The sequence below is a fragment of the Lissotriton vulgaris genome, chromosome 2_1 (genome assembly GCF_964263255.1).
Source record: "Lissotriton vulgaris chromosome 2_1, aLisVul1.2, whole genome shotgun sequence".
Lineage (NCBI taxonomy): Eukaryota > Metazoa > Chordata > Amphibia > Caudata > Salamandridae > Lissotriton > Lissotriton vulgaris.
Genome location: NC_141687.1, coordinates 616,678,866 through 616,691,892, shown reverse-complemented (window position 1 = coordinate 616,691,892; position 13,027 = coordinate 616,678,866). Strand labels below are relative to the sequence as shown.

At 44.8% G+C, this 13,027-nt stretch overlaps 1 pseudogene across 1 annotated transcript in view; it reads left to right on the top strand.

Moving 5' to 3' along the window:
* The window catches only part of LOC147730847 (protein FAM200A-like), a 50,246-nt pseudogene extending 38,831 nt beyond the window's left edge, over positions 1-11,415 (top strand). Inside the window, exon 2 of the transcript XR_015308610.1 lies at positions 9,366-11,415. The product of XR_015308610.1 is annotated as a protein FAM200A-like (transcript). The remainder of the gene's footprint in view (positions 1-9,365) is intronic.
* Positions 11,416-13,027: the final 1,612 nt, after the last annotated feature.

Below are 13,027 nucleotides of genomic sequence, written 5' to 3'. Positions count from 1 at the left end.
ACTGCACTGCATTCCATGCCAATGCACTCTGTGCCACTTTACTATACACCACTAAACTCTGCTGCTCTGCAACACTGCACTCTCTGCCAATGTACTCTATGCCACTACACTCTACACGGCTCTTCTCTGCATCACTTCACTCTACACCACTGCACCCTACCCTGCACCATTTCATCCGACCCTGCACCACTCCACTCTATGCCATTCTACTCTGCACCACTGAACTCTATCCCACTGCGCTCTACTCTGCACTGCTCTACTCTATGCCACTCTACTGCACACTACTCCAATGCACTATACATCACTACACTCTGCATCAGTCCACTTTACACCACTGCACTCTATGACACACTACTCTATGCCACTGCACTCTGCACCACTCTATTTCACTTTACGCCACACCACTCTATGCCACTGCAATCTACCCTGAGCCACTCCACCATGTGCCACCCTATTGTATGCTGCTGCGCTTAAAGCCAAAGCACTCTGTACCAAGCATTCTACACCACTCACCTCAAAATCATTGCACTCTATGCCAACCTGCTCTGCACAACTGCACTCTACACCACAATACTCTACAACACTCTATCCCTTTGGTTCCCAAAATGTGCGCCGCGACACCCCGGTGCGCCGTAATGAGTAGCCAGGGGCACCGCGCACGATGTGCGAACATACGGGGGAGTTAGAAATGCCACCTTCATCATCCTGCAACATGGTTTGGCCCAGGAGTGATGTGCATACATACGCGTCGTAGTGCTTTCCGAGGTGTAGTCTCTGCCATTACTGGCATACGGCCATAAGCTGTTCTGAGCGTTTGAGCCGCGTTTGTGCTGCCTGCCCGCCGCGCCTCGTGGGACCCTCTTCTCAACTCACGCTGTTCTGAGCGTTTGAGCCGAGTTTGTGCTGCCTGCCCGCTGTGCCTCTTGGGACCCTCTTTTCAAGTCAAGGAAATAGGTAAGTGAAGTCCGCCGTCCTAATTGCATAACTAAATTAAACTAAAATGCACAAAAAATGTCATTTACAAGGGTAAATTATATTCCGGTTCGCAAAATCTGCTGGTATCGTTAAATTTCTGTGTGGGTAAATAAGTGAAACTGGGAAGGAGACTGGTTATTCCTGGGTGGGTTCAGTTGCAAAAGTTGATGAATACCCACGAATTTATTTGTAGTAATCCGTCTGAATATTCTAGTAGATTTACTACTTTTAATGACAGAAGAAAAATGACCGTCTACTCTAAATCCAAGGGTTTTCGATTTCATTCTTATTGCACACGCAAGTTAAATGTGCTTGATGGAACTCTAGTTCGTTGATAAATTCCCAAATTACAGTCATATTCTTTTAATAATGGTTAAAAATGCACTAAGACAGAATGTTCAGGATTGCACATTAAAGCGTGATGTAGTTTATATAATATCTAACCTTTCCTCTACCCACCGTTTTTTTTTTGTTATCTCTTGTGCCCCCAGCATAGCTAACATATATATGGGAGAATTTGAGCTTAAGAACATTTTTAATGAGATCGCACCATTTTTCGAAAACATTTCCAGATGGCACAGATTTATTGATGATGTCTTTTTCATCTGGTCTGGGACAGAAGACATGCTCAAAGAATTTATCGAATGGCTCAATCTGGCAGACACAAACCTAAAATTCACCTGCAATTTTTCACCTGATAAGGTAGAATTCCTTGATATATGGATACGTCACACAGAAGGAGAACTAACGGTCGATCTATATAGAAAACCGACAGCCAAAAACACCATCTTGAAACACGGGATCTTTCACCCCAACTGTCAGAAGGACTCTATTCCGTTTGGAGAATTTTTGAGGATAAAAAAGAAACTGTACCAACACATGCAATTAAGTTAACAGAACGCTTAATTGCACGAGGGTATCCATGAAGAGAGCAAAATATTACAACAGAGACGCCTTGCTCAACTCAACACCAAAGTCTCTGGATCAGAAGCTCGTATGTGGCTTAAATCATTCAACCGTCAACCGTTTTTTTGTTGTTATCTTTTGTGATTGTTTTACATTTTGGGCCATATTCTACTAGCAACAGAAAGGAGTACTGAACCTGCGTCCATAAGGGATATGGAACATGTCTATATAGAATTTGCCCATAAGGATAGCATTTGTTGATTGTGCAGTTATAGGCAGTGCTTAACTTGAGTCGGTGGCAGTGGCGGCTGGTGGATTCTAAAAGTGGTGAGCAAAAACAGAGATTTGAGTAGAACTCATGGAAGAACACAGTGAGTGAGCTTGAAGTGAAAGATGAGTTGTGGGAAGATGGTCTACCCCCGCCCCCGGTGCTATTAAATGTCATGTGCTTTTAATCCACCTGGAAGCACTCCCTACCCCTTTATCTCACTCTAACAAGCTCCTGCTTTCTCCCTGTGTGATGATGTTTTCTCCATATTTCTCTTCTTCCTTCTTTGTGTGTTTTTCGCTTTCTTGCTCTTAGTAAATCTTTGATGAGGAAAAATAAGTGGTGATGCCCAAAAATGAGTGCCGGTGGGCTGCACCGGCAACCGCTGCCTCAAATTAAGCACTGCTATGGAGGCAGGCCTGAGTAGGTATGCCACCTTCTTTCTTGTCCTGCCCTATCATCACCACAAGAGAGTGTACACTGTACATTCCGACATGAAATGTTCTACATTCAGGAAAAGACAGAGTGGAGTAGTTTCCCTTTGGTTCTTCTTAAGTCATGTAAACAAAGAAATTCCCTTCCCTCAAATCTGCAGTTTTTTCTCCTACTCAAAGCAATAAACCAAAAGAAGATAAAATAAACAAGAAAGACCAGAACCTGAAAGGTGTTTGAAAAAGAACGTTTTGTCACTTTAAATAGCATTCTTTACACCTTATTGTAAGATTGTGTGATGCAGTCTAGTTTTTGGGGGTTGGAGCCAGGGAAGGAACAGGAGCTGAGAGACGGTCTATGGGCAGTTAGAATAGGGGCAGGGACCAGCGTGGGCGCATAATAAAGTACTCCAATCTATAACGTAGTCTAGCGTCATCTTTGGGGTAGCAAGATGCTACAGCTGGCGACGAGGATGGGATCGGGCGCACTGTGCAACCTGTGCTGATCCTGTTACGCTGCATGACCCTGTCCCCTGGCGGCGCGAGTGAAAAGCCCACCTTCGCGACTGTCGCGATTGAGAAGAGCGTTGCGGCGAAGAATAAGCCGCCAGGCATACTTGTCCTGAAGCTCCGTGGCTGCGAAGGCTGCGTGGAGCGGTGAATGCCGTGAATGAGCATTTGAGCGCGATCGCGCGCAAAGAACTGGAGACTCACCTCTGAAGCGTGAGCCCTCAAGGCGGGAGGATGTGACGTCGGGAGCCCACCCCGGCCATCTCCGTGCCGTTCCCTGCCGGTACCGCACCAGTGGCGATTTCTGCATCCAGGGGAGGGCCCCTGCACCCGGTGAGTGCCTGAATGGGTGCCGAGTGATTTCAGCAGCAAAGAAAGGCCAAATCTCGTGAGAGACGAGATCTCATAGCGGCGGCAATCTTAGAGTCAGGCGGCCAGAGAGACATCCCCATGTGAAGACTGGGAGCGGTCGTTTTGAGGTCAGGCAGTATCCAGAATCAACAAGCACAAGCAACTACAAAACAAGCATTGGCAACTGTGAAAAACAAGCATTGGCAACTGTAATGAAACAAACATTAGTAAATGTAAAAGAACTAGCACTGGTAGATGCAGAAGAGCAGGCATTGGTAAATATCAAAGAACAAGCATTGGCAAATGCAAGAGAGCAAGCATTGGCATATGTAAAGCAACAAGCATTGGTAAAGGCAAGAAATATAAATGAAACCAGCACGGGCAAGCACAAGTAACAAACAAAGATGATTTTGAACACAATCAAGCACTGTTACAAGCAACAAGAAGTGTGATGAGTCGCAGTGACTTTAGCGACAAGTACAAGCCAGTACAAACCTCGAATACGACAAATGTAAGAGGTAAAGCATCTACAAAACAAGCACTGGTAAAGACAAGAAGAGAAATAGTACAGCAAGCATTGGCAAATGCAAGAGACCAAGCATTGGTACATGTGAAGCAACAAGCATTGGCAAACGTAAAAGACTAAACACTGGTAAATGTAAGGGAGCAAGCATTGGCAAAGGCAAACGAACAAGCACGAGTACAAGCAACATGAAGTGAAAGGAACAAAAGTGTCAATAAACACAACAAGCACTGGCAAGTACAAGAGATACCCTGAAAACAAGCACAAGCAAATAAGACAGATAGCAAAGTGAACAGTCCTGTGACCGTATCAGATCATGGCGGTGGGAAAAGCAACACAACGGTCCAATCCCTGCATTGAAGGGCCACCCTCAGTGACACAGACGGACATTCAGAGTTTGGGTCCCAAATGGAACCGGTGGCTGGAATCACTGGACGATTTTCTTGACGCAATCAGTGAACAAAGAGATGGAAAATGTCTGATACTGCTCCTCCAGCTGGTGGGTCATGAAGGCCGATGCTTAATCAGAACATTCTCTGAAAAGGACACAGAGACCTATGAAAGACTCCAAGAAAAACTACGTGCCCATTTCAACGCACAGGCAGACGTGGATCATGATCGCATTGCCTTCAACACAGCACGGCAGGAACCAGGAGAACCATTGCCAAACTTCATCACCCGGTTGCAAAATCTGGTACAATGCTGACATTTCAACACATTTACAAATGAAGAAGCAGTTCGGCTCCGGATAATTGAAGGCTGTTCAAGTTCTAACACGAAGCGCAAGATCCTTCAAGGGCATTGGTCGCTAAAGGATATCATCAGGAAGGCCGAAGTTGGAGAGCGGGTCAAAGCAAGGAAAGTATTCAATAAACTGCACCCGAGTGCAAGACGCAAAGACACTAATAAAGCTCAAGAAACAAACAAACCAGAAATGGGGAGGGTGAAGGCAGACCAGAGTCAAGACAGCGGGAGAGACAAAGTGACATGAAATACTCTGAGCCAACAACACAAAAGACCGAGCTGATCCAGGATTGCGACAGCTTCACTGATACAACCTCAAGGAGTTATTCAACCTCAAGGAGTCATTCAACATATGGTGCAAACGATTCTGAAGCAGATGACGTGTCAAGTGGAACAGATCGCACCAATGGACCAGATGACAGCCTGCCCAACAAATGTGCAAGAAAGGCAAACTATAGAAGACTGGACCAGTCACGTCAACACTGGAAATCGGTACACGATCACCCCTGTAACACAGATGTCAGTGCACAAAACAAGCGGGAAGAAGAAGCAAACCGCATAAGATGGACTGATCCACTCAGACACCGGAAAGAGGAAGACAAACGCATCCACGACATCCGAGACAATGAAGAAACTGAGAGGAGGCCATTATCATCACACGAGAGAGGCAGAGACCAAATACCCAGGGATCAAACACAAGAAATAAATATGTGGTTATCAAACAACCTCTCCAGTAAGATGACACCGAAGTCACTTCAAGAAAGGTACCCAGAGAATATCCCAAAGAGAACTCCGAGTCTAGGAGCAGCTCGTCATGGCCTACCTGTTTCAGAAATCCTCCATTCAAGACACACTCAAAGGAACGGTATCAAAGGAAATCGACAAAAGACTCCTCCGATTTAGAAAGCACATCTGTTCAATCCCTCGAGTCGACCGAGTCATGGTCCCGACGACGGCCATGGCGTCAACCACCTGAACATACCCCAGAACCAAAGGACATTCTTCCCATCAAGAGTAACGTATCTCACACCAATGTCCCTCAGTACTCAATCACTCCACAAGACAACCTGTCATGTCAGTCGCAGGTATATCAAGATATAAACAATATACCTTCACCCCTGATAGGGTCAGCGAGGCTGACCCAAAGGGCCAACAGAAGGAAAACAGATATAGTGGACATTACCCACCGGATGGGAAAGACTATCCAGTCACTCTGCAAGGAAAGCCAGACGTGTTAACAGAGACAGATCATCATCAGATGAGAGAGAAACATGCACATGCCCAGACAGTCAAAGGGTTCACCAATCCCAAACATGAGTGGAAGTGGGTGAGACAACCAGAGGCAGTGAATGAGTCCCCGAACCAAACCAAGATGGTCTCTTCAGATAGCGCCTTACCGTCTGGTATACATGACTTTGAACAGGAGGGCAGTGTTGCCCTCGACCGGACAAGACAAAAAGAAGTAAAATCATATGCGGGTGCCCGGAAGAGAACCAGAACAACATCCCCTCATGAAGGAGATCGAGCGTCAATCAAACAAGAGCCACAAAGGAAGACAGGCTGCTGACATCAAGCTGAGCCTTTCACAGTCACCTCAGAAACTGAAGATGAGTGGATCACCAAGAAGCTGATTGGAAACCACCACGAACCTGAGCACAAGAAGACCACACAAGACGTCTCGCAATTTCAAAGATGCACTCCTGTAATAAAAGATGTTCTCGTCAAAGCGACAGAAAGCCACACAACGGAAATGGAAATGTGTCTCCATAGTTTGAACGGGCGGCCCGCGGACCCATGTGGCTGACTGAGGAACTATAAACATGTTGGACACTAAGCTTATTTTGTTCACAAGGGGGGGAGATGTAAGATTGTGTGATGCAGTCTAGTGTTTGGGGGGTGGAGCCAGGGAAGGAACAGGAACGGGAGGAGCTGAGAGACGGTCTAGGGGCAGTTAGAATAGGGGCAGGGACCAGCGTGGACGCATATAAAGTACTCCAATCTATAACGTAGTCTAGCGTCATCTTTGGGGTAGCAAGATGCTACACTTATAATTATTAAAAGTAAAACAAATAATCTTGAAACATGCAATATTAACAAGCTGCATACTATGCAATGTAAGCAAACTTCATACCTGAATCAATCTCCAGTCTGTGCCTAGGCTGGCCCTCTGTAATAGGCCCTCCTGTCCGAGATGTATGTTATGACCTTGGCCTGGGCCTCCATCAGACTGGGAATGCTGACAGGCACAAGCAAGGACATAGTGTGGCCTTATTTAATGTAACTGTAGCTCATGTAAAGGAGCGCTGTAATACCTTCGGGTACAGTTTGCACTTTACAAAAATAAAAAAAAACACTGAAAGTTGGCTGTTAAGCATCATAGGGACAAAGGTGGGTCAGAATGCCTCTGGCAGTGGTTCTGACGCTTTTAAAATTGTGCTGCTGCCCCTGTAGCTCTGCATGCGCTACCGCAGGGTGATTATAAATGTGCCTCAATATGCTAATAGCGCACAAGTGTTCGCTGCACTCCCGAAGGATTGTTGAAGACCAACTCCCCCGGGACCCCCGGCCAATTAAATTCTAATTGAAGGCATCAGCAGTCAAGTGAAGAGCCGAGCCAAGGGTCATCTTGACTCTAGGGACCCAAGGATGAGACGAGCCAGTCGCATTGTTGCCATGCGGTGACAGACCGGGAAGACAGAGAAGGGTAGGAGAGGGGTGCAGTTGCGTGTGGACTCATTGATGCCCACGGGCATACTGTGACAGGTTGGTGCCCCTGATGGGCCGGCCGTGCAGCCAGTCACAGGTAGTCACATGTCCACGCTATTGACTCTCCCGAAGCCCTACCTGCTTTCACCTAATTCTGTCACGGTCCCAGCACTCTTTAATGGTATATATTTCCTCTCCTCGCTCTTTCTCTTTTCTCATTTCTCACTGCTGCCCCCTGCCAAATGTTCTGTCCTCTCTCCTTCACTTGTCCCTCCTCAGGCTGTCACCGCCTCATCCTCTCTGCCCTCACTGCCTCGTTCCAACCATTGTCCATGTTCCTCTGTTCTGCCTCTATTCCACTGCTCTGCCCAGTTTCCGCCCCCCCCCCATGCACTGCCGCTTCATGCATCCACTCTCACAAGGCTAATCTAAGTGATTTTTATAAATTTGCATCAAATCTGTTGGGTTATTTCTCAATATTCCTTCACTTGGAGGACCCATAATATGGCAGGGTTCACCGGATTACCCATCAAGAAAGGGCAAGTTTAACAGCATAATTTAACGCATTTCTAGTTGTGTGACATTAAATCAAATGAATAATGCCTGGAAGAAAGTGTCACCCCCATAGTACACGTTTAACACCTGATTACATCAGTAACTGGAAGGTGACCTATTAACCTTTACATGGGGCCTGTCACTGCACATCACCATTAAAGTAGCCGCGGCTTGAAACACAACTAAAATTGACGCCACGAGTGCCAGGGTCAGCACCAGACTCACAAGCTCTACAGCACATTTACACACACGCTCTCACTCATGCTCATTTAAACTTATTCCCTCACACTCTTTCCCACTTCCATACTCACATTGATTCAGTGCAATGCACTATTTCTTTTCACTCATTGCCCTCAATCTCAGTCTCACACGTTCTAAGTCACAATAGCAGCCACTCACTCCTGTCTCTCGCTCACTTTCACACACATGCTCACACACTCATCTGCATGCACACAGTGTTTGACAGATTATTTTTGCACTTCCATGTAGCTGCCTGGCCTGGTTCACTCCAGCTCCTCTCTTGCTAGTGGTGAATGAATTCTGAAGTCAGACACATAGCTTTCTCCGCATAGGCCTGCGGGGCACAGCGTCAAGCCTTTGAGCAGGTACTGAGACGCATAGTCCTGCACCTAGATGCGTGACTTACATGTGCTCCACTGCACTTTTGCAGTGGTGTGTGTGCTCCACAGCATTTGCTGAATTGGTGTGGTTGCTCATGTTTTGTATTGTTGGTTGCAACTGCTGCACTAAAATGCAGCAAACTTTCCATTTGCCATTTTATTGTTCTGTATATATTGCTATTCTTACTCTTGTGGGTCCGGGACTTGTAAACTGGACATGCTCATTTTTCTGTAATGTTGCTCTGCCTTTCATTGCTGTCACGTTTATGCCAGAATATTGACCCAAAACCCTCCCAATGAGCACAAACGGGCAAATGGCATGCATCCCTACATTTTTCATTTGCCTTGATTGCAAAATACACAACAGGTATTGGTTGGTTATGTCAGAGAATGGGACCGATAGTCAAACTAATGCCATGATTTTGATGAAAAAACATATTTCCGTGCTGTAGCGTACTCTGTACTACTGTGATATGCCCTTGGATGGACTGAGGAATTGTTGAAGTGTGGTATTTGGTGTTACAAATCACAGTCTGATGTACACATTAGCTGCAATTTGGCTTTCTTCATTGTTTGCAAAAATTTGCGATTTTAGATTTCATTACAAAACTGAAGGCTTCTGTCTGTGCGGGGTACCAATAAAAATAGTTAATCCAAATGGTCACCATTATCATGGGTTGCTATTGGAAATTAACAGAAATAATAGATCCATCATTAGAAAGAGGATAACTTTTGTTCTTCTTATACTTGTCTTACCTGAATGTTTTGTACTTCAGACTTATTATACCGTGGAGACTGTGGATGAGACCTGGAAGAAACCTGGAAATACTTGAGCAAATGAAAAGAAAAGAAGACCAGGAACTTTACAGATAGAAAGACCTCTCTTATATATATTTGTAAATTCTTCTCTTCTCCATCTGAATAATTCAGACGAGTGGAACTGATTTCCATCATTCTGATTGACAATGAATAGATTTCTATTGCCAAGTTCATGTTCGTCTGAGCAAAGTGAAGTTGCAGGTTCTTCTGACAACAAAGAGGACGGGAAACGAAAAGCCAAGTACAGAAAGTACGATGCCAGGTATTTGGATTATGGTTTCACGTGTGTTCAGGTTAATAATGAGGACCGTCTTCAATGTGCAATCTGTTTAAAAGTTTTAGCTTTGGAATCCATGTTTCCAAGTAAACTTAAGCGGCATCTTGAAAGTCTTCACCCAAATGTGGCCGGAAAGCCAAGGGAATTTTTTGTAAAAAAAGTTCCAGAAGCCAAACTACAAAATTCCACATTCTCAAAACAAACGACAATTAATAGTAACGCCCTCCTGTCTTCATATAAAGTGGCCTATCTAGTTGCACAGAGTAAAAAAAAAAGACACAATTGCAGAAGAGCTGCTTTTGCCTGCTGCTGTTGATATGGTAACAATCATGCTCGGCGAAGATGGGGGTAAACAGCTGCTGAAAGTGCCTCTTTCTAATAATACTCTCAGCAGGAGGATAAATGATATGGCCGAAGATATTAACGATCAGCTCATCTGTAATCTAAGTTGAAAAGACTTTGCACTCCAGTTGGATGAGGCAACAGACAACCACAAAGACACCTATCTTATTTGCTATGTCAGGTTTCTATCGGAAATACAAATTGTTGAGGATTTGTTGTTCTGTAAAGAAATCAAAGGTGGAACTACAGGTCAAGACTTGTATGCGGTTGTGGATGATTTTATGCAACAGATTCAAAATGACTGGGAGAGATGTGTTGGAGTTTGTACAGATGGGGGTCATTCAAAGGCAGAATGCTACCAAGGACTTCAAGCTTGCATACGATCTAAAGCGCCTAATGCTGTTTGGACACACTTTATAATACACTGAGAAGCACTGGCACCAGGAAACCTCAGTGAAGATAGAACTGCATGGTATTCTGAAAATAGTCATCAAAGTGGTAAATCATATTAAAACAAGACCAATGAAAAGTGAGATTTTTTGCTAAACTGTGTGAGGACATGGGTGCTGAACACTCATGCCTCTTGTTCTACAGCAGTTCTCGGTGGATGTCTCTTGGTAACTCCCTGCTTAGAGTGTATGAGCTGAGGAATGAAATATACTCATATCTACATTATGATGAACATTGTTTTGCTGACAAATTTATTGATGCAGACTTTCTAATACAAATGGCTTTTCTTTCTGAACTATTTGAAAAACTGAATGCACTGAACAAGTCCTTGCAAGGCAATACTACTAACATCTTGAAACTGTCAGACAAAGTTTCAGGCTTTAAGAAGAAAGTGATCCTTTGGAAAAGCAGTGTAAGCAAAGGTGAATATAAATGCTTTCCTTCATTGGACCAGTTTCTGCAGGAGAATGAGCTGGTGTTAAAGGAGGAACTGCGGACAGTTTTTGTTCTGTATTTGTCTCAACTGCGTTTTTACCTTGACAAATATGTTCCAGAGGATGAAGTGGAGCCAATAAAATGGGTGAGAGACCCCTTCAATGCTGAGATACCTCAGCATTTCAACAATGAGGAAGCAGAACAGCTTATTGATGTTGCAAGTGACTTAGCATTGAAAGTAGGGCTCCAGTCTCAGTCACTGCTTGAGTTCTGGTGCAAAAACTGGAGATGAATACCCACTGATAAGCAAGAGAGCACTGCATGTTTTGATCCCGTTTGCTACTTCGTACCTTTGTGAAGCTGGTTTCTCAGTAGTTGCAGTAATAACGTCAAAATATAGGGCAAATATTAACCTTGAAAAAGAAATGCGTGTTGCGATCTCAAGAATAACTCCAAGATTTCAGGAGCTATGTAAGGAAAAACAAGCACATCCATATCACTAGTATTTTTAAGGTAAATTCGGACTCCGAGGTTTTTCCTGTTCAATGAAAAAGATATTTTATTATACAGAACTTTTTAAACTATTGTTGTGTGGTTAAAGAAATTGCATGAAAACATATTTGGCTATTAATCTTGTATCGTTTCTCACTTAACAAGTTTTTATCAAACAACTGTTATCTTCTTATTTTGTTACAAATATAATTATAATACCTTAATTGCATCCCAATTACTTTAAGGAAGATAACAGGAAGTACTCCAGAGGTCGGGCTTACATCCCACCCACCGTTAAAAAAATGGTGGGGAGCCACGGCCAACTGCAGATTAGGTCAAGGGAGACACAGGTCAAAAAAGTTTAGGAACCACTGCTCTACCCCACTGCACTCCAAACCAATGCACTCTACTCCACTCAACTCTACACTAATGCACTCTAAACACTCTAGTTTGCAACATTGCACTCTATGCCTCTAAACTCTAAGCCACTATAATCTGCACCACTCAACTCTACTGCACTCTACGCCAATGCACTCTACCACCAAAGCGCTCTACATAACTACACTCTATGCTTCTCTAATCTACTGTGCACCACTGCACTCTATCACACTGCACTCTATGCCTCTCTACTCTACTCTGCACCACTCTGCTCTATGCCAGTTCACTCCACTCCACTCTACTATGCACCACTGCACTCTTCGCCACTGCACTCTACAACACTTCAGTGAAGGCCAGGCCACTCTAATCTGCTCGACTCCACTCTACGCCACTCCACTCTCTGCCACCCTACCCTGCAACACTACATTCTGTGCAACTACACTCTCTGCCACTACTCTATGCCACTGCACTCTACCTTGCACCACCCCAATCTACGCCGCTTCACTCTAATCTGAAGCAATCTGCTTTGCACCCCTGCACTCTACACCACTCTGCTCCACTATGCACCAATCCACATCACTGCACTCTGTACCATTGCACTCTACCTGTGCCACTCTACTCTGCACCACTCTGCTCTACGCCACTGTGCTCTATGCCTATGCACTCAGCACCACTTTCCTCAGAACCAATTCAGTCTACACCACTGCACTCTACACATCTATAATCCACTCTGCAACACTCTGCGCCACTGCACTCCATACCACTGCTTGCTGTGCCACTGTACTCTGCACCACGGTCCTCTGCACCACTGTACTATGTGCCACCATAATCTTAACTAATGAACTCTACACCAATGCACTCTACGCCTATGCACTCTATAAAACTGCACTCAATGACAATACTCTGCAAGACTGCACTCTGCCACTGAACTCAATGCCACTCTACTCTGCACCACTGCACTCTGTGCCACTGCACTTTATGCTCCTACACTCAAAGCACCTGCACTCAACTCTGCACCGCTCAGCTCTATGAAACTCTACTGCACTCTACGCCAATGCAATCTACACCACTCCACTCTATTCCACTCTAATCTATTCTGTGCCACTGCAATTCCATGCTGCTGCACTCTACACAACTCCACTCTATGCCACTGCACTCTACACTACTCTACACCTTTGCACTCTACCCTACACCAGGCCATTTTACCCTGCACCACTTAACGCCAGTTTACACTACTCTGAAACA